The 21,062-nt window shown below is 44.9% G+C and overlaps 1 non-coding gene across 1 annotated transcript; it reads right to left on the bottom strand.

Annotated features, from left to right (window-relative positions):
• Positions 1-9,966: 9,966 nt before the first annotated feature.
• TRNAG-CCC (transfer RNA glycine (anticodon CCC)) lies at positions 9,967-10,039 on the bottom strand. Its single transcript has one exon. It is a non-coding gene; the product is annotated as a tRNA-Gly (tRNA).
• Positions 10,040-21,062: the final 11,023 nt, after the last annotated feature.

Consider the following 21,062-nt stretch of genomic DNA (forward strand, 5'->3'; position numbering starts at 1 on the left):
AGAGTGCATTACACAAAAGAAGGGTGAGTGTTCATGGAGTTTCAGATATAAGCAAATGTGTGCCAGGTCATGATGAAAAATTATTTTCTTAGGACTTCCTTGGTGGTGCAGGATTTAAGACTCCATCCTTCCACTGTAGGGGCACAGGTTCAATCCCTGGCCAAGGAAATTCCACTTGCCACTCACGTGGTACAGCCAAAAAAAAAAAGAGAAAACAGAATTTCTTGCTGTGGCTGGTGGTCAAGTATGAAAAACTTGATGTAGTCAACGGAATCACTTTACTGTGGGAGACCCCGAGTCCCAAAGAGAGCAGTGCAGTGACCAGGACTGCAGAGCATCAGTGCTGTTACTCAAAACGGGCAACAGAATTCACTGCCTCTTGGTCCTTTGTTCTGCCTCCAGGTGCTCCCAGGTTGGGATGGTGGTATATGTATATCAGTTTCTAAGTCGAGGCATTTAAGGACTAATCAAAAACCAAAGACTTTTTTTTTTCTACCTTCATTCATTTACCGTATACTGCATTTGCAGAGTTAAAGTGAAACAGGTAAAAATCTCTGAGGCTAACTGGGAATTTGCTGTGTGAGTCAGGGGTTCTCAAACCGGGGCTTTAACAACCTGGAGGGGTGGGGAGCGGTGGGAGGTGGGAGGGAGGTTCAAGAGGGAGGGGACATATGTATACCTATGGGTGATCTATGTTGCTGTATGGCAGAAACCAATGCAATATTGCAAAGCAGTTATCTTTCAGTTAAAAATAAAATCAATTAAAAAGATTAAAGAGAAGCAATTGAATCTTGTAACAGGGTATCATTTCCCACCAGTCAAAGTGGTTATCATTTAAACATCTACGAATAAGTGCTGGAGAAGGTCTTGGGAAAGGATGACCTCCTGTACTGTCCAAGAAAATGAGAAGGTATACAGCTGCATGCAGAACACTATGGAGCTCCTTTAAGACACCAAAAGTCAAGCTATCAGATGATCAGGCGACTCTGTGCCTGGATATATATGCAGTGGTGCTGGTTTAGTTGTTAAGTTGTGTCCAACTCTTGCGACCCTATGGACTGTAGCCCACCAGGCTCCTTTGTCCATGGGATTTCCCAAGGAAGAATACTAGAGTGGGTTGCCAGAGAAAGCTATAATTTGAAAAGATGTGGGCGCCACAGCACTCAGTACTTAAAATAACCAAGTCACAGATGCGATGCAAATGTCCGTGGAATGATGAGAGCATAAGGAAAAAGTGATGCAGAGAGAAAATGGACTCTGAGCCATGAAGAAGAGTGAAGTCCACCCCGGTAACACGAATGGACCCATATATGATCATACTAAATAAAAAAGACATAGACATCGTGTAATGTCACAGCGGTGGAATCAAAAACGCAACAATATGAACTACATTTCAAAAGAGAAATCGAAAACAAACGTATGCTTACCAATGGGAAAAAGTGGGGGGGGGGGAATAGAAATTAGGAGGTGGGAGAAACCTATATGCACTAAAACATATATAAATAGTTCACGAGCAAATGTATTTAAGAGTAAAAGGAATGCTAGTCAACATGCTTCAATAACCTGTACTAGAACTTCGCAAAGTTCGCAAAAACTTCTTTGCGACCCCATGAACCGTAGCTGCCAGGCTCCTCTGTCCATGGGGATTCTCCAGGCAAGCATAGTGGAGTGGGTAGCCTTTCCCTTCTCCAGGGGATCTTCCCAACTCAGCGATCGAACCCAGGTCTCCCTCATTGCAGGCGGATTCTTTACCATCTGAGCCACAAGGGAAGCCCTGGTGTGTGTAGATGTCAATGAATCTCTGCCCACATAAAAGAAGCAACACACTGTAAGTCCTATTTAAAAAAAAAAAAAAAAATTAAGGTTGGCTTCCCTGATGGTTAAGTTGGTAAAGAATCCACCTTCAGTGCAGGAGACCCCAGTTTGATTCCTGGGTCAGGAAGACCCCCCCAGGGAAGGGAAAGGCTACCCACTCTAGTATTCTTGGGCTTCGCTTGTGGCTCAGTTGGTAAAGAATCCTCCTGCAATGAGAGAGACCTGGGTTCAATCCCTGGGTTGGGAAGATCCCCCGGGGAAGGGAAAGGCTGCCCACTCCAGTATTCTAGCCTGGAGAATTCCATGGATTGTATAGTCCATGGGGTCGCAGAGTCGGACACAACTGAGCGACTTTCACTTTCATAAAAATTAAATAGAGAAAAATAAAATCTCTGAGGCTAGTCACCTAAACAGAAATGTTTTGAAGTTTCCATGAAACTCCACTATAAACAGTATGCTAATGGAAGCTATTCTTTCCCCAGAAACTAAAAAGCCCTTCACATCAATCAGCCAGGAGCACAGCTGGCGTGTGAACCCAGGTCTCTTTGATCTCAAATCCCACTTTTCTTCAGGCCACTACGTGTCGTGTCGGGCACACTTTGGAAAACGTTCCTCACCAGGACTCAGGAGCAACTCTGTCTTCACCAAGTGAATTTTCTTGCTGTTTTCTCATCTCAAGTGAGAGTATTTCAGTGAATGTCAGAGAAGCCACTGCATAATCATCTCACCAAAGTTTAATAAGAACACAAAACCTAAAGATGCATAATTCATTGTTGTCTTGGGAAGGCACCGGGAGGGAAATCAGAGCTCCGGTTCTCCTTTCTGCCCTCCTTGTTTGCAGAAAGAGCTTTAGCATGAAGGCTGAGATGTGCTTTCTAGTCCTGGTTTTGGTCAGCTACCTTGACCAGGCCCTTAACCCCTCCTTTGCACTAAGGATGCTAGCAGGCCCTTTCCTGTGATCTGTGATTTTACAAGTCTGCCTCGAGTGCTAACTAGAAGGTCACAGTCCCGCAGGTTTTCTTTGAAAATCATTCTGAAAACGCCTGTTGTGAGATGCCCTGAGAGTAGTGGACTTGCCATAAGATGGTGGATCCACCAGACTTTTTGCCGTGTTCACTGTGGCTACAGTTTAGAGACGTGAACGCCAGCCCACATCACCTGGGAAGGGAAGAGGCCTGGACCCAAGTCCCAGGTGAACGACCAAGCCCATGCCCTTGTGTTCTCTGGCCATTGCAGCTCCCTGGCTCAGCTTTGTCCGCAGGATGGACAAGCTGGGTTCTATCCTCTGAGGCCTCCCCCAAGAGTGAAAGTGTCATGTTACTGGGCCCTTTCCAGATCCTCAGACAGCAATACCATAGAAATGGGTATCGCTTCCCCAAGACTCAGGCAAGAAAAGCTTTTAATTAGACAGCTGTGCTTTTTAATAAAATAGATAGTTTGTGCCCAAGACTGAAGGTGGAAAAAAGTGCCAGCTCCTGGAGTAGAAGGAGCAGAAGTGAAAGTGTTAGTCGCTCAGTCGTGTCCGACTCTTTGCGCCCCATGGACTGTAACCTGCCAGGCTCCTCTGTCCCTGGGATTCTCCAGGCAAGAACACTGGAGTGGGTTGCCATGCCCTCCTCCAGGGGATCTTCCCCACCCAGGGGTCAAACCTGAGTCTCCGGCATTGCAGGCAGGTTCTTGACTGGGTTTGCCTTATGATTACTGATAATTTCTAGAAATCTTCATACTTCTTCAACTTCAAGTGGCTCTTTTGGTGGCTGTCAGGAACAGGAAAGGCTTCTCTGAGGGGAGAGAAATACATGACCATTTTCTGCAATAAAGCACCAGAACAGAGAGAAGGTTAAAATTTATAGTGGAGCTTCTTGTCTTGTGGCAACTAGGTATACTCGTGAGTGTAACAGAGATAAAGTGCATCTTTTATTCCTTCTAGCTGGTTTTCTTTTTCTCTGGACTCAGGCCTCAGAATCTTTGTTTTAAGTTTCCAAGACCTGTTTTGCCCCACGCCGTTCCCTGGTCCTTTTCCAGAACGGCTGTGCTCTTGTCCTCCCGCCTGAACTACAGCTGCTGGACCCACTGCCCAACGTTCCCCCACTAACGTGCCCGCAGACCCAGCAGCTCAGTTGCACGCCCCGTGAAGGAGGCCAGCCTGTCTTGTCTGCATTTCTGAGAATAAGCTGACTAAATGTGTCCAGGTCTTAAAATACGCAAGCTCATAATCACAAATATTCAACCACAAGACACTCTGTAGGTTCAAAAAGGCATTTTGGTGCTAGATACCAAAACTTACAGCACAATGAGCGAATTTGGTGCATTCAGGCATACTCGCAGTATTTTACTAAAGTCTCTGCATCCCCAGACAGACCAGTCCAGACCTTGTGGTGACATACCATGATGTGCCTTCTACTTCACTGGAAAACTGGCACTGAAAATGTGTCTTTTATGAAATCCTGATTTTTTTTTTCCCTGACATTATTTTTCTTTCTCCCTTTCAATTGATCTTGGTAACATCAGTTTTAGGCAAAAATACGTTGGGGAATTCCTTGGTGGTCCACGGGTTAGGACTCTGTGCTATCACCATCAAGGGCCCGGGTTCAACCCATAGTTGGGGAACTAAGATTCCATAAGCTTCACCGTGAGGCCAGAAAGAAACGAAAGAAGGAGGGATGCAGGGAGGAAGGAAGGAAGGAAGAAAAAAAGAAAATAATACAAAACGTGATTTTATTTGCTGCATCAGTCTCTAATGCAGATGTGTGAGCCTGGTCACTGGGGGGCCCCAGTCTCACAGCTTACAGTCAGCCTTTCGGACCGTGGTTTTTAAACTGGCAGGTCAAAACCCACTTAAGACGATATGGGTTAGAAAACTGCAGAAAACTGCTTTTGTAAGAGTAAAGAGTGAAGGCAAACATTGTTTCGTGAGGCTTTTATTTCACTTAAACATGCACACGTGTGTACTGGCTTGCAATTTTTTTTAATGTCTTAGCTTGGGGGCCTTAAAAGGCCAAAGAAAAAGTTTGAAAGCCACTGACTTTAGGGTATTGGGGCAAAAGGGGTTGTGGACTCAGGGTTTCATGGGAAGAAAAAATAACTTCCGTTCACATTATCCATCTTTTAAAAGTAAACTATAGAGTTAGTAACCAGCAACCACAGTTTATAGTAACTTAAAGAAATCAAAACTTTAGCACATGAAGCTGCATTTAGGAAAGAGGACATTACAACCATTTCTTTCTAATGCTGATTTGCGTATTACATGGCAGAAACCAACACAGCATTGTAAAAAAATTTTTTTTAATATATTTAAATTTTTTAAAAAGTTATCTATGAAAAACTTATAGCTATTATTATGCTTAGTGGTAAAATATGGAATAAGAATAGGGTACAGATGTTCATTTTTATCATTTCTATTTATCACTATAAAGCAATGAGGCAAGAAAAATAAGATAGCTGAGAGGGTTCTAAAGAAGGAAACAGGAAGCTAACAGGCAAGTATATGAAGAAGAAAATCCTCTGAACCTAAAACTGCTCTAAAAAATGAAGTGTGTTAAAAAATAAATAAAAGCATAAGTCTTTTTTCCTTCCCCAAACCCCTCCTCCCCCTCTCTGGCAGCGGAGGGAGAGTTACTTGGGTTCAGAAGCCCCACTTCTGTTTTGCGATCATTGCTTTAAAAAATTGAACCCAACCCACATCTGAAACCTCCTCTTGTTATAGGGGCTTCCTTGGTGGCTCAGACAGTAAGGAATCCGCCTGCCATGCAGGAGACCTGGATTCAGTCCCTGGGTGGGGAAGATCTCTTGGAGAAGGGAATGGCTACCCACTCCAGTATTCTTGCTTGGAGAGTCCCATGGACAGAGGGGCCTGGTGGTCTGTAGTTCACGGGGTCGCTAAGACTCGAACACAACTTAGCAAATAAGCACATACTTCCTCTGTTATAAGCAAGAATTCTCCTCGATTGTACTTAACTCTCTTTTTACAGTTCAGTTCCAAATGATGAGCAGTTGTAGCTGCAGCCACTGAGATCTGATGTAAGTCTTCACAAGATGGGGGTGATTTTCTATGACCACATAAGCCATCCCTCACCCTGGTAACCACAAACCGTTAATCCACGTGTCTGAGGTCAGTGACTACGTCCCGAGGGGCCCATATATTTGCAAAAGGGTGATAAAATTTGAAGTTGAATCTGAGCGTTTGAACTGAAGACATAAATGTAAGAAAAAAGCAGGAAGGTTCACCCCAATGTCAAGCGGGTAGAAATCAGAGAATTCCAGAGGTTTGGGAAAATAATTGGTCGGTTGGAATATTTGTTGAAATAACTGCTGCTGCTGCTGCTAAGTCGCTTCAGTCGTGTCTGACCCTGTGGGACCCCATAGATGGCAGCCCACCAGGCTCCCCCATCCCTGGGATTCTCCAGGCAAGAACACTGGAGTGGGTTGCCATTTCCTTCTCCAATGAATGAAAGTGAAAAGGGAAAGTGAAGTCGCTCAGTCGTGTCTGACTCTTTGCGACTCCATGGACTGCAGCCTACCAGGCTCCTCCACCCATGGGATTTTCCAGGCAATAACTGCAGGCTTCCCTAAATATTTAAATTTATTTTGCAATAATTGCAGATGGACAGGGAAGTGGCAAGCCGAGGCTGCCCGCCTTTTTACAAACATGATTGTGCTCGTGTGGCGAGCTGCACAAAGGGATAAGGATGGACCGGGAGCTCATCGCCCCGTCTTAGACACAAACATCACTGCAGTTGTCGCTGGGTGGTGGTATCTTGGGTAATCTCTTTCCCAGTAAGATGTAGTACCTTAAATTAAAAAAAAATTTTTTTGTTTTTATTTATTATGTATGGCTGTGCTGGGTCTTCCTTGCCGCTCAAGGGCTTTCTCTAGTTGTGGCAGTCGGGGGCTCCTCTCTAGTTGTGGTGCTCGGGCTTCTCATTGCGGTGGCTTCTCTTGGGAGCGTAGGGTCTGGGGCATGGGCCCAGAAGTTGAGGCCCATGCGCTTAGTCGCCCCGAGGCACGTGGGATCTTCCAAGAGCAGGGATCAAACCCGTGTCCCCCTCATTAGCAAGCAGACACTCGACCACTAGACCAGCAGGGAACTCCTACCTTAAAATTTTTAAACCATTATGTGATGATAATTCATCTTAGATGAAAGAAAGGCCCCCTTTGTTCCCTGTCTGCATCTTCTATGCTAAGAGCCAGAGTCAAGTGGAAAAAGAGAGCTTGGCTGAAGGCCTGGCCTGACCGTGGGGCTCTGGACAGTCACTGTCTGGCCCTCCTTCCTCACCTATAAAATACCAGGAGTTGAGACTTGGTCTGTGACTCTATGTTCTTTTTAAAACCGTGTAAGTGTTTAGGCATTCTATCATTTTAAATGTGTCTTTACAAAGGAAGGCAAATACCATATGTTATCATTTATCTGCGGAACCTACAAAAAATGATATGGATTAACTTATTTACAAAGCAGAAAGAGACTCACAGACAAACTTATGGTTACCAAGGGGAAAAGGAGGAGGGATAAGTTAGGAGTTTGGGATTAACACATATATACTGCTGTATAGCGAATAGATAAACAAGGACCTACTTATTTAGTTCCCTGAATAGCCCAGGGAACTATACTCAATATCTTGTAATCACCTATAATAGGAAAGAATCTGAAAAAGAATATGTTGTTGTTGTTGCTCAATTGCTAAGTTGTGAGACCCCAAGGACTGTGGCATGCCAGGCTTCCCTGTCCATCACTATCTCCTGGAGTTTGCTCAAACTTGTCCATTGTCGAGTCAGTGATTTGATCTAACCATCTCCACCTCCACCGCCCCTTTCTCCTTTTGCCTTCAATCTTTCCCAGCATCAGGGTCTTTTCCAATGAGTTGGGTCTTCGCATCAGTTGGCCAAAGTATTGGAGCTTCAACTTCAGCATCAGTCTTTCCAACGAACATTCAGGGTTGATTTCCTCTAGGATTGACTGGTTTGATCCCCTTGCAGTCCGAGGGACTCTCAAGAGTCTTATCCAGCATCACAAATTGAAAGCATTAATTCTTCGGCACTCAGCCTTCTTTATAGTCCAACTCTCACATCCGTACATGACTACTGGAAAAACCATGGCTTTAAATGGAAACACACACACGCACATATATATAACTGAATCGCTTTGCTGTACACCTGAAACATTGCAAATTAACACTTCAATTTTTAATTTTTTAAATTTATTTTTTAATAATTAAACATTTTTAAATTTAATTATCTTAAAAATAAATGTGTCTTTAAAGCTTGAGCTCTTTTCCAGTTTCTGTCCTGGTTTCTTTCATATTCCAGAGAGTTTCTCTGGACATAGATGTTCTTCTAATTGATCTGGTCATAGGTCTGCCTTAAGAAATATTGCTTTTTATGGGATTCCTGTTTGGAAGCTCGCCCTCCACAATAACCTTTGCCTGAGCCCTAAATGAAATTGGAGGCACAAAAAATGAAATGGAATTACGATGGCTCAGACAGTAAAGAATCTGCCTGAGATGTGGAAGACGGAGTTTGATGCCTGGGTTGGGAAGACCCCTGGAGAAGGACATAGCAACCCACTCCAGTATTCTTGCCTAGAGAATCCCATGGAGAGAGGAGTCTGGCAGGCTACAGCCCATGGGATTGCACAGTCGGACACGACTGAGCAACTAACACAACACAAAGCAAAACTACGGCCATGCCTTTGTGGCGATGACTTCAGTGACAGTGTTTAGGGGCTGTGGTCTTCAGGGAGGCTGGAGGCAAATGCTTCTGTTGGTCCAGGAGACGACACCTGGGAGGGGGTTGGAGAGCGAGGAGGCGAGAGGCATGGTCACCCGGAGGTGAAGCCTGCGGCCTCTGGAGCTCCCACCAGAGCCTCTTCAGTCTCGTAGGTGGATCACACTCATGGGCCTCTGTGTGTTTGGTCACTAAGATGCCAGTTTCCTAGTTCTAGAAAATTCCCAGTTCAGGTCTATGAAACTGACCGGTGTCGACAGAATAAGTCCAACAGGTTTTCTAGCTTGTCTGGAGAAGGGATCCTGCAATGTGATTCAGGTCTCGTTTTCTGACCAGCCTAGACTCTTCAGAATTATTTATAATTCCATTTTGTTCTGAAAAGGTTTCGAGGCAGCCAACGGGCAGGCTGTAGAAGCATCAGTGTCACTGAAGGTTTCAGTTAAGCGTGATGATGACAGAAACTCGGCTGATGCGCGTGGGACCACTCCTTCCCACCCACCCGCGGGCCAGGCCCTGGCCACGCTTGCATCCTCCTGTCAAACTACAGGTTGAATCTTTCTGAAACGATTCAGTAAGTTACTCTCCTAAAACGTCTCCCTTTTGCCTTTGTCCACGTGTTGCCTAATCCCACAAATATCTGAACATCTATTCCACTAGAAGGACTGGATGAAAGGCTATATGAAGAAGACAAAATTCTTGGCTTTGATGGACCCAGCATCTAATTCGGGGCTCAGCAAACCATGGCCGATGGCCAAGTCCGGCCTACTGCCTGTTTTTATACAGCCCTCAAGCTAAGAGTGGCTTTTACATGTTTAAATGGTCAGAAAAAAATCAGAAGATGAATAATATTTCATGTTGTGTAAAATTATATTAAATTCAAATTTCAGCATCCGTAAAGTTTTACTGTAACAGCCGCCCCCATTCATTTATGTAACATCCGTGTGGCTTCCCCGCCTGCACAGCAGAGGTAAGTCGCTGGACAGAGACCTTGTGACCAGCAAAGTCTAGGTTACTCTCTGGTCCTTTATGAAAAAAATTTGCCAACCTCTGTTACACCATTCAGTTAATCTGTTGGCTGTCTACCAGGTTCTTTCTTGGCTTTTGTTTTATTGTTCTTTGTGCTGCAGTTCCTATCCCAAAGGACCTTACATTGCAGAGGGAGATGGACATTAACAGTTGTATCATAGGGTACTGAGCGCTGTGGTCTAGATAATTGCAGCAATCAGTACTTCATGGTGCTTCCCATGTGCCAAGTGCTACCAAGGATCATGTATGCACTAACCCGCTTCACCTTCACAATAACCCTGTGAAGTATGAAAAGGATTTTTATAAAAGTCCTCCAAGAGGTGGCTTTGTTTTTGTTTTGTTTTTTAATTAAAAAAAATAGTGGTTTGGATGTGCCCGGTCTTAGTTGTGACATGTGGGGTCTAGTTCCCTGACCAGGGATCGAACCCAGGCCCCCTGCATTGGGAGTGCAGAGTCCTAGCCATTGGACCACCAGAGACGTCCCCCTGTTATTTTTTAACAGATGAAAAACCAGTGCAGGTTACTAACATTTATTAAGTACATACATGACTTCCCAGGTGGCACAGTGGTAAAGAATTTGCATGTCAGTGCAGGAGACAGAGAGATTTGGGTTCGATTCCTGTGTCGGGATTATCCCCTGGAATAGGAAATGGCAACCTGCTTCAGTATTCTTGCCTGAAAAATTCTTGCCTGGTAGCCTACCAAGACAGAGGAGCCTGGTAGGCTACAGTCCATGGGGTCGAAAAAAGTTGGACATGACTGAGTGACTGCACACACACGTACAACTACATATACAGTCTAAACAAAGCTTTTTGAAATCCACTGTGTGATCCTCAATCAAAATACAGATAACAAGGATTCAAAAATCTTCTTGTTCTGATATACGGATCCGAGAATTGTGATTTCTATAGTTTCCAAAACTGAAGCTAATCATTTAGTAAACATGGATGTAAACTAGTTTTATGACCTATACTTTTCTTGGCTAACCATGACGGTCATGTGGATATATAAAATGAACACATTTCAAAGACTTTATTCAACTCATTAATTAATGAGGGAAACAGTCAAATGTCACAAAAGGCTCAAAGGAGAACTCAAAAGAGCCTAGACATATAGAGAGAATAAGGAATTCCGCACTAAACTTAGGAGTAGATGCAAAGCAGGTGTAGCCACAAGGCAATAGTCTATTGCACGACACAGACACGTTTCTATGGACGGGGATCACTTTCATTAGTATCAGCTTTCAACAGGCTTTACAGAGTTGGAAGGAACCGGATGGTGAAAGGTGGAGATGACAGAGCTGGGGAGTGGATCGGAGCACTTACGAATCTGTTTTTACCTGCTTACTCTTTCACAGTCTTGTTCTGACAGAAGTCAGTATGACAAGGGGCTTCCCTGGTGGTCCAGTGGCTGAGACTGCATTCTCCCAATGCAGAGGGCCCAGATTCGATCCCCCGTCAGCACAGTAGACCCCTACGTGCTTCAATTAAAGACCCCACGTGCCTCAACGAAGATGGAAGACCCGGCACGGGCAAATTAACAAAGATTTTTTTTAAAAGTTAGTACGACCCTGTGTCCATAACAATATATTTTTTATAGATTGGAGATGCCCTTGAGGACATCCATGCATTTCCAGACTTGATGGATTATTATCATCCCTGTTTCATAGATGAGGAATCTAGAGAAAGGCATCCTGCCCCAGGATCCACACCGGCCTGTGGCAGAGTCAGGGGTGGAACCCAGATGGGCTGGTGCAGCGTGTGAACTCCACGCCTGTGGAGAGCAATGCTGGGCTACACCGCCTGCTCCCTCGGGCAGATCACCTGGGATTTGCACAGCCCCCACAGAGCACTTCCTTCTCTCCCACTGGAGGGATGACTTGATGCCTGAGTTAGTTGTCACCTAGGGATTCTTCCTGATGCTGGACGATGCTATGGGCAGGATGGACTTCAATCTCCAATCCCTGGCTAATAGAAAATCCAGTGTCCTCGCCAGACCACCAAGAACTCTACAGCAGTTTCCCTTCTTATGGTGAGCTTCGATCCATCTTCCTTCCTCCAGGGAATTCTTTACTTTGTCTTAATTGAAGTCCAGTTGATTTACAACGCTGTGTTAATTACTGCTGTATAGCAAAGTGATTCAGTTATTCATACATATGCATTCTTTTTTATATTCTTTTTGGTTGTGGCTTATCATAGAATATTGGATATAGCTTCCTGTGCTGTACAGTAAGGCCTCATTGTCTATCTGTTCTATATATAACAGCTTATATCTGCTAACCCCAACTTCCCACTCCATCCCTCCGCCTTCCCCCTGCTCCTTGGCAACCACCAGTCCCTCCTCCAGTGAATTCTTAATCTTTACATCTAATGACTGTTTCTATGTCTCTATATTTGCATTGACTCAAATATGTACCTTAGCATCTTTTTTTGGAGGGGGTCCCAACGTCACTGCATGTGGGATCTTAATTCCCCAACCAGGGCTGAACCCACAAACCCTGCGGTGGGAGCACAGAGTCTTAACCCCTGGACAGTGAAGTCCTCTTTAAAATATTTTTAAAGAAATCACCAAAGTAGTAATCGTGATACAAAGATAAGGACATAGAAATCCTGTGGACGTAGAACAAGTTCACATCACAGGAATGAAATGTCGTGGTCTGTGCGTGGGCTGAAAAAGAATTTCCAGACATGAGACAGAATGAGAGGGAAATACAGTTTATTAGAGTGGGAGACGCTGTTAGAACAGCAGGCCAGCTCAAGGGAGAACCGACGTTGAACAGGGGTCCTCAGTCCACTTTTATACCCAGGGTACAAGGAGTGGGATAGGGGTCTTGCAGGTCATTTGCTGATTGGATGAGGCATATATGCTGGCTGGGGGGAAGAGTAAGGCAAATACCTTCTCCCTATGAGGTAGGAGGGGAGCCAGGTTATACTGCTCAGGAGGACCTGAAATCCATTCGTAGTTACAACATGGGGGAGGGAAGGATGGTAAGGGTCTGGTTTTCCCGTTCCCACACTCCAAGACCCTCTCCTGGGTTTTATCTGTTCTTTAGTTCTTGGGTCACCACGTTAAATACGAATGTTAGACATGCCTGGTACCTACTGAGAGCTTATGTGCTAGATATACCCATGCATTTATTATATACACAGTAAACTCCTCCATAAGAGATACACTGAATCCAAAATTTTCAGTCCCTCAAATGCAGGATTTGGATACAGGATGCAGGAATACAGAAGCAATGCTGTAACAAATTCAATAAAGAGTTTTAAAATGGTCCCATCAAAAAAATCTTTTAAAAAATGGTTTAAAATAGTAAATGTTATGTTACATATCTTGTACCACAATTATAAAAAAGAACCTTACCCCAAGTCTGGTTGAGAATGGGAGTTGGTCAGAGGATGAAGCCAAGTACCATTCTCTTACATCTAAATACATTAATCCATGAAATGACTGGGGTGAGCTTGTCCCACCCATTGGCCATGGTTCCCAAGGTCAAGTTGTGTCCTCTGATTTCATCCTATGACCGGGTACCATCCACTCAGTGGCGACTGATCACCCTGGCTTACCTGTGGATGGGGTCAATCACCCATCCTGGGGTTACCTCATTCTCCAGGATGGAAGCAGCAACTTCAGGAACCTTCTAGTTAGATGGTACCAGGGCCACGGGCAGGGAGAACACAGGAGATGAAAGTATGCTTCTGTCTTCGGAGATTGTGTCAAACCTTCCCCCAGAGAAAGTAAGAACCTGAGCCCAGCCCAACGTGGAAGTACTCAAGGCTAGTGAACTTCCCACTTTAAAATAGTTACAATAAGGACTTCCCAGGTGGTCCAGTAGTTAAGACTTTGTCTTCCAAGGAAGGGGTGTGAATGCCTGGTTGGGGAGCTAAAATCCCACATGCCTTGTGGCCTAAAAACCAAAACACAAAACAGAAGCAAAACTGTAAGAAAATCAATAAAGATTTTTAAAATAGTCCCATCAAAAAAGTCTTTTTAAAAAATGGTTAAAATAGTAAATGCTATGTTATATATATTTTACCACAATTAAAAAGAAAGAATCTTGGCCCAGTCCTGGTTGAGCATGGGAGTTGGGTAGAGGATGGAAGCCAAGTACCAATTCTCTTACATCTAAAGTTGCTTTATTACTAAACACATCACTGTGAGTTTCATAAACAGAGGGCTCAGTGACCGAACTCTGGAGTCCCTGCTTACAGCCATTTGCACAGACCACACACCACCATTCCAACTCTGGCTCTACTATTTCCAACAACAATAACAAACAAAAGCACCCCATTCCTGCCTCTTTATTATACACAATGATTCGATAATTCCTCCACTGATTTGTCTTTTCAGGCTCTGTCCCATCGTTTAAAACCTAAATGTCTCTTCAAGGTATTTTCCCAAACAAAAACAATTCCCTCCTTCAGAGGGATTCCTGCAAAGGACTTTCAAAAAAAAAAAAAAATCTCTATATTGAAAGATGACCACAAATACACTCTAATCTATATTTTCAAAACACTTTCAACGTTTAGTGTCCTTAGTATTCATTAGGAAGAAATTACTTGGAAAAGGTCAGTTTTCATTCCAATCCCAAAGAAAGGCAATGCCAAAGAATACTCAAACTACCGCACCATTTCATGCAAAGATGGGCACAATAAAAGCTAGAAATGGTATGGACATAACAGAAGCAGAAGACATTAAGAAGAGGTGGCAAGAATACACAGAAGAACTGTACGAAAAAGATCTTCTCGACCCAGATAATCACAATGGTGTGATCACTCACCTAGAGCCAGACATCCTGAAATGTGAAGTCAAGTGGGCCTTAGAAAGCATCACTACGACAGACTGGTTCCAAATAGAAAAAGGAGTACCTCAAGGCTGTATATTGTCATCCTGCTTATTTAACTTACATGCAGAGTACATCATGAGAAATGCTGGGCTGGATGAAGCACCAGCTGGAATCAAGATAGCCAGAACAAATATCAATAACCTCAGATATGCAGATGATACCACCCTTATGGCAGAAAGTGAAGAACTAAAGAGCCTCTTGATAAAAGTGAAAGAGAAGAGTGAAAAAGTTGGCTTAAAACTCCACATTCAGAAAACTAAGATCATGGCATCTGGTCCCATCACTTCATGGCAAATAGATGGGGAAACAGTGGAAACAGTGACAGACTTTATTTTTTGGGGCTCCAAACCCCCTGCAGATGGTGTTTGCAGCCATGAAGTTAAAAGACACTTGCTCCTTGGAAGGAAAGTTATGACCAACCTAGATAGCATATTAAAAAGCAGAGACATTACTTTGCCAACAAAGGTCCATCTAGTCAAGGCTATGGTTTTTCTAGTAGTCATGTACGGATGTGAGAGTTGGACCAAAAAGAAAGCTGAGCACTGAAGAACTGATGCTTTTAAACTGTGGTGTTGGAGAAGACTATTGAGAGTCCCTTGGACAGCAAGGAGATCCAACCAGTCCATCCTAAAGGAGATCAGTCCTGGGTGTTCATTGGAGGGACTGATGTTGAAGCTGAAAGTCCAATACTTTGGTCACCTGATGCAAAGAACTGACTCATTGGAAAAGACCTTGATGCTGGGAAAGATTGAAGGCAGGAGGAGAAGGGAACGACAGAGGATGAGATGGTTGGATGGCATACCGACTCGATGGACGTAAGTTTGAGTGAACTCTGGGAGTTGGTGATGGACAGGGAAGCCTGGTGTGCTGCAGTCCAGGGGGTCGCAAAGAGTCAGACACGACTGAGCGACTGAACTGAACTGAACTGACTTAGACTATCATGCCCCCACCTCCCATCCCTGCTCCAGAAGCACTGTTTTAATTTTCTAATTCAGCACATGTGTTAGATTATAATCATTCTCGAGGTTCAGGAGTATTGTTTACAAGTTGTCTCCTCACAACCCGACCTCCTGACAAGTGCTGCTTGGATGCAGTCAAAAAAAGAGACTTGCCTCCTGAGCCCCCTTCCCGGAACTTGGTATCACAGAGCAGTTCTGGAATTGGCAGTGTCTCTCCTCTGTCCCCGGTACTGGCTTCTGACCCCTGGTGGGAAAATGTTGGCCAAATTGTGATTTGATAGAGAACAAACCCCAGGAGGAATCGTGATTCAGCCTTCACTGCCCCAAACTTAGAATGGAATGCTTTGTTTCCTAAACCTTCAGAGTTATCTGGTTAACCTTCTCGCCCCTCATTTTTTGCAAAAGTGAGACCCGAAGGGGCCACTGCTGCTACTGAATGTCAAAGGAACACCTCAGTTTACTCCTCAAATTAGTACCTCTGGTTTTAATGGCTCAGAAAAGATCCAAGCTCAGAAAATCAAGGAAGAAAACTGACCTGGTGAGTCTGGATTCACTAGACTTCAAAAATCCACACAGAGAGTGCTGAATTTGGAACCAGACTGAACAACTTAAGATGCCAATGTAACGTTGGAAGAAAGTGACTAAGCAAAAATTCCCCATCATGGAACTTATTGATCAAAGACATCTCACTTTCTGCTGATCAGAAGACCTCATTGCCAGAGGGCAGAGCGCTTGGCGATGACCCAGTCGCTTTTCCCTGTTTTGCAGATGTGTGATGTGGGCAACCAGGGGATCTGTCCAAGGCACATGGTGAGTCTGTGACTGTGACAGGCTGTTGGCAATGATTGGTATTCTTTCCACTCACTAGCTTACCGAATGTATAGACGAGAAAGGAGAGATGATGTCTCTAAGTTTTAAAGAGAAGTTGCTTGGGTTTTGTTGGTTGTTCGTTTAATTGAAACACAGTTGATTTACAATACTGTGTTATTTGAGGAGAAGTGGCTTGCTATTTTATAATTATATATTGTAGTCTGTGCGAATGGCACCTCTGGAGTTTTGACCAGTCCCTGAGAGGCAGACGGGGCTTCCCTGCTGGTCCAGTGACTGAAACTCTGCCCCCAGTGCAGGCTGCTTGGGTTTGAGCCCTAGGCAGGGAACTAGATTCCAAATGCCGCAACTATAAAGACCCTGAATGGCACAGAGAAATCGAAGATTCCATATGCCTTGAATGGGATTCCGTATAGCTTTATATACACACACACACATGTGTACATATGTACATATATATACATATGTACATATATATATACACACACATATGTGTGTGTGTGTGTATGTGTGTGTGTGTGTGTGACTCAGTCATGTCTGACTCTTTGAGATCCCATGGACTGTAGCCCACCTGGCTTTTCTGTCATGGAATTCTCCAAACAAGAATACTGGAGTGGGTTACCATGCTCTCCTCCAGGGGATCTTCCCAACCCAGGGATCAAACTCAGGTCTTCTGCATTGCAGGCAGGTTTTTTACTGTCTGAGCCACTAGGGAAGCTTTCATATTCATATATGAATATGAATATATATATATATATGAAAACTGAGAGGCATCACCGACTCCATGGACACAAATTTGAGTAAACTGCTGGAGTTGGTGATGGACAGGGAGGCCTGGCATGCTGCAGTCCACAGGGTTGCAAAGAGTCAGACACGACTGACCTGAAATGAAACTGAGAGGTAGAATCTGTATGGGGAAAATTTCACCAAATTAGGCCAAACTTTCAACAGCGATGTTGGAAAACAAGACTGGAGGAGACGTTGCCCTTGTGGGCCTGTTACAAAGAGCGGTGGTATTGGTGGCTGAAGAAGAGGATGCGATTTGCCTGCTTTTCTGGTTGTGACTGCCAGCCTCTAGGCAGTCTCATAATTAGAAAGGTTCTCCCCATTTGCGTGGTCCTGGGGCTGGTCCTCCCTCTCACACTAAGCCTGTCCTGTGGGTCCCAAGGCCCCTTCTGAGGGCAGCTCTGGCCTCTGCAGACCGAATCTGCGTGAATAATGATGCTCCCCCTCCTTCCTGACCTGGGCTGGCGTCCCTGCTCCTAGTGGGTGCAGCTTTGGCTGCGGCCCAGAGGAGATAACCCTGAGACATGGAAATTCCAGAAAGTGGGGGAAATATTTTCACCAACAGTAGAATTAGTTTGAGTTTGAGAAATGGGGAAGTGGGCGCGTGAGAGAGAGTTGAGCTGCGGGTAGCAAAGGGAACAGAGAGGAATCAGTCTGACTGGCTGCTTGAAAGAAACTCCAAATGTGAAAATAATTTGCCGCGGAATGTTTACACAAAAACTAATCTAAAGAAGAAACAACTTACACACCAGAATTGAAATGTCACTTGTTCCCAGAGGGAATGAGCTCAGAAGTTAAAAGGAAGGCGGGGGGCAGCCTCTCCAACTATTACATGTATTTTTTTTTATTTTAAGGCTCCTTTGGGTTTACATTGGTTCCAGGAAGAACAGAGGCTCCTATCTCCTGGGAGGTATCTCTGCAGATGCAGAGAGGAGGCCTGAAAAGCTCTGTGTTCAGAACAGAGTGGCTGGTGCTGAAGGCAGAGAGGTCAGCCAGAGACATCCTGTCGATGGTGGTTTCAGAAGAAAAATTCAGCCAGATTTTTGAGATCAAACGTTTGGAGCTTGAGAAACTTCCCCCAGGGCTCCTTTTGTTTATCATACTTTCCTGGCCATTGGAGTTCACAGAGAGTGATCAGAGAGAGAACTCGCCAAGTAGATCCAAATTTGCAAAGGCCCAGTCTTAGGAATGGGGAAGAGCCATGGGGTCAGTGTGAAAGAGTCTCACAGAAAGCAGAGTGGGCATTCTTCATAGGTGTGGCCTGAGCAGGGACAGAAGTTGAAAATACAGCTGCCCCGATGCAGGCAGCTAGCTGGGCACCAGAGGAAAGAGGGGAACCAGGCCTCCTGTTCTTGTTCATTTTGCTTTTATTATTGTTTTATTATTTTATTTGGCTGCACTGGGTCTTCACTGCGGCTCAGGGGTTTCTCTAGTTGTGGCCTGCAGGCTTAGTTGTGTGTGAGACCTGAGTTCCCAGACCAGGAATTGAACCTGTGTTCCCTGCTTTGGGGGCTTTCCAGGTGGTGCTAGTGGTAAAGAACCCACCTGCCAATGCAGGAGATGTAAGAGATGTGGGTTCGATCCCTGGGTCGGGAAGATGCCCTGGAGGAGGGCATGGTGACCCACTCCAGTATTCTTGCCTGGAGAATCCCATGGACAGAGGAGCCTGGTGGGCTACAGTCCACAGGGTCACGAAGAGTTGGACACGGCTGAGCAACAGAGCACAACACAGAGAACCCGTGCTTGGGAAGGCAGATCCTTAACCAGGGGCCACCAAGGAAGTCTCTAGTCTAGTTCTATTGTATAAGCTTCGTCCTACAGCCTAGAAGTCAGCCTTCGAAGTATAAAGTTCAGTTCAATCACACAGTCGTGTCTGACTCTTTGTGACCCCATGGGTTGCAAGCATAAAAGTAGCTCTCAGAATGAAGTTGCTTCATGTACTAAGTGCGGAAAGAAACACCTGATGTCCGCAGACACCACACAGAATCCAGACCTGGAAGCAACTTGTCACCATCTGAGGTCATCACATCAAAAGGGGATCAGGAAGATGCTGTCGCCCAGCCTGAGAGAAGGGGAGCCTGACAGCTGGGAGGCGTGAGCTAAAGGCTTGGGGAGGCCTTCTTACCGGTGCAGTAATTTCAGGAGGCTCCGACTTCCCCTTCTGCAAAACCTCTGACTTCCTCCCCCTCTAAGGCCAGGGCCTAAAGCTTCATTTGTTTGCTTCTGAACCCCCACCCCGCTTGTCTCTGTGCTTTAGGTAAGCAAGTGAAAGTCGCTCAGTCATGTCTGAATGTGTGTGACCCCATGGACTGTAGCCCACCAGGCTCCTTTGTCCATGGAATTCTTCAGGCAAGAATCCTGGAGGCCGTAGCCATTCTCTTCTCCAGGGGATATTCCCGACCCAGGGATCGAACCTCCTGCATGGCAGGCAGATGCTTTGTTGTCTGAGCCACAAGGGCTGGAGGAATTAATTTTACTGCAGGGGACTTAAAGGGAACACTGATAAGTCCTCCCATCTCCCTCTCTCTGGGTTTCCCTTCATCTTTACCTGCAAATGCACTTCCCGCCACGACTTCCCCCTTGTTTTGTTGGAGTTTTTCCCCTCCACTGTTTTGTATCAAAAAGTCTCCAAGGTAATTACTGAAGTCTGTGTGTGATCTTCTGCCCTGAGGCCACAGCAACTTCCATTCACTCAACAACCTTCACCAAGGGGCTTCTGTGATTCAGGTGGTGTGCTAAGTGTTAGGGACTCAAAGGCCAGTCCTGGGGACTGACTTGGTGGCCCAGTGGTTAAGACTTGACCTTCCAGTGCAGGGGGCGTCTGTTCGATCCCTGGTCAGCGAGATAAGATCCCACATGCCTCATGGCCAAAAAACTGACACCTAAAACAGAAGCAATATCATAACACTTTCAATAAAGACTTTAAAAATGACCCACATCAAACAAACAAACAAACAATCCAGTCTTGGTCCCTCCATAGCCAGGCGGGGTGAGTCAGAGAGTAAAGTATTAAGGACATCTTGTAACAAAGACCCGTGCCCAGGGGAGGGGACTATACAGGAGGCTAGCTTTGCTGGGAAATCTAGCAGGGGACAGCCCAGCAGGTAGGATGTTGGGGAGAAGGGACCAGAAAGTTCACTCTGGAGAAGGATGGGGCTAGCAGATGTAAGTTTTTATATAGAGAATGGATAAGCAACAAGCTCCTACAGTGAAGCACAGGGAACTATATGCAATATTCTATATTATGCCATAATGGAAAAAATATGATGGCTGTATCACTGAATCAGTTTGCTGTACAGCAGTAATTAACACCACATTGTAAATCAACTGTACTTCAATTAAAAAAATAATAATAAAAGAAAGTTCACTCTGAACCCAGCTTGTGCAGAGGAATGGGGTGAAAGAGATCATTTCTGGGGACCATGGCAATCAGGCATGTCCAAGTTGAAAGCCCAGGCAAGGGTCAAATTGTGAAGAGCTGGCCCACCAACCTGCAGTCTGGGCTTTATGCTGGAGGAAATGGGGAGCCATCGAAGGTTTTTCTTTAACTTTTTTTTTTCATTAATTTTTACTGGAGTGTATTTGCTTTATAGTACTGTGTTAGTTCCTACCGTACAGCAAAGGAAATCAGCCATACGTATACACATATCTCTTTTTTGGATTTCCTTCCCAGTTAGGGCTTTCCTTGTGGCTGAGTTGGTAAAGAATCCGCCTGCAATGCGGGTGACCTGGGTTCGATCTCTGGGTTGGGAAGATCCCCTGGAAAAAGGAAAGGCTACCCACTCCAGTATTCTTGCCTGGAGAATTCTACGGACTGTATAGTCCATGGGGTCACAAAGAGTCGGACACGACTGAACAACTTTCACTGGGTCATCACAGAGCATTGAGTCGAGTTCCCTGTGCTACACAGGAGGTTCTCATTAGTTATCTATTTTATACATAGTAATGTATATATGTCCGTTCCAGTCTCCCAATTCATTCACACACACACACACCCTTTCCTCCTTGGTACTCATGTTCGTTCTCTATGTCTGTGTCACTATTTCTGCTAGATGGACCTAGAGACTGTTACACACAGAGTG

This window comes from Bos javanicus, chromosome 27, assembly GCF_032452875.1.
Source record: "Bos javanicus breed banteng chromosome 27, ARS-OSU_banteng_1.0, whole genome shotgun sequence".
In the NCBI taxonomy this organism is placed as follows: Eukaryota; Metazoa; Chordata; class Mammalia; order Artiodactyla; family Bovidae; genus Bos; species Bos javanicus.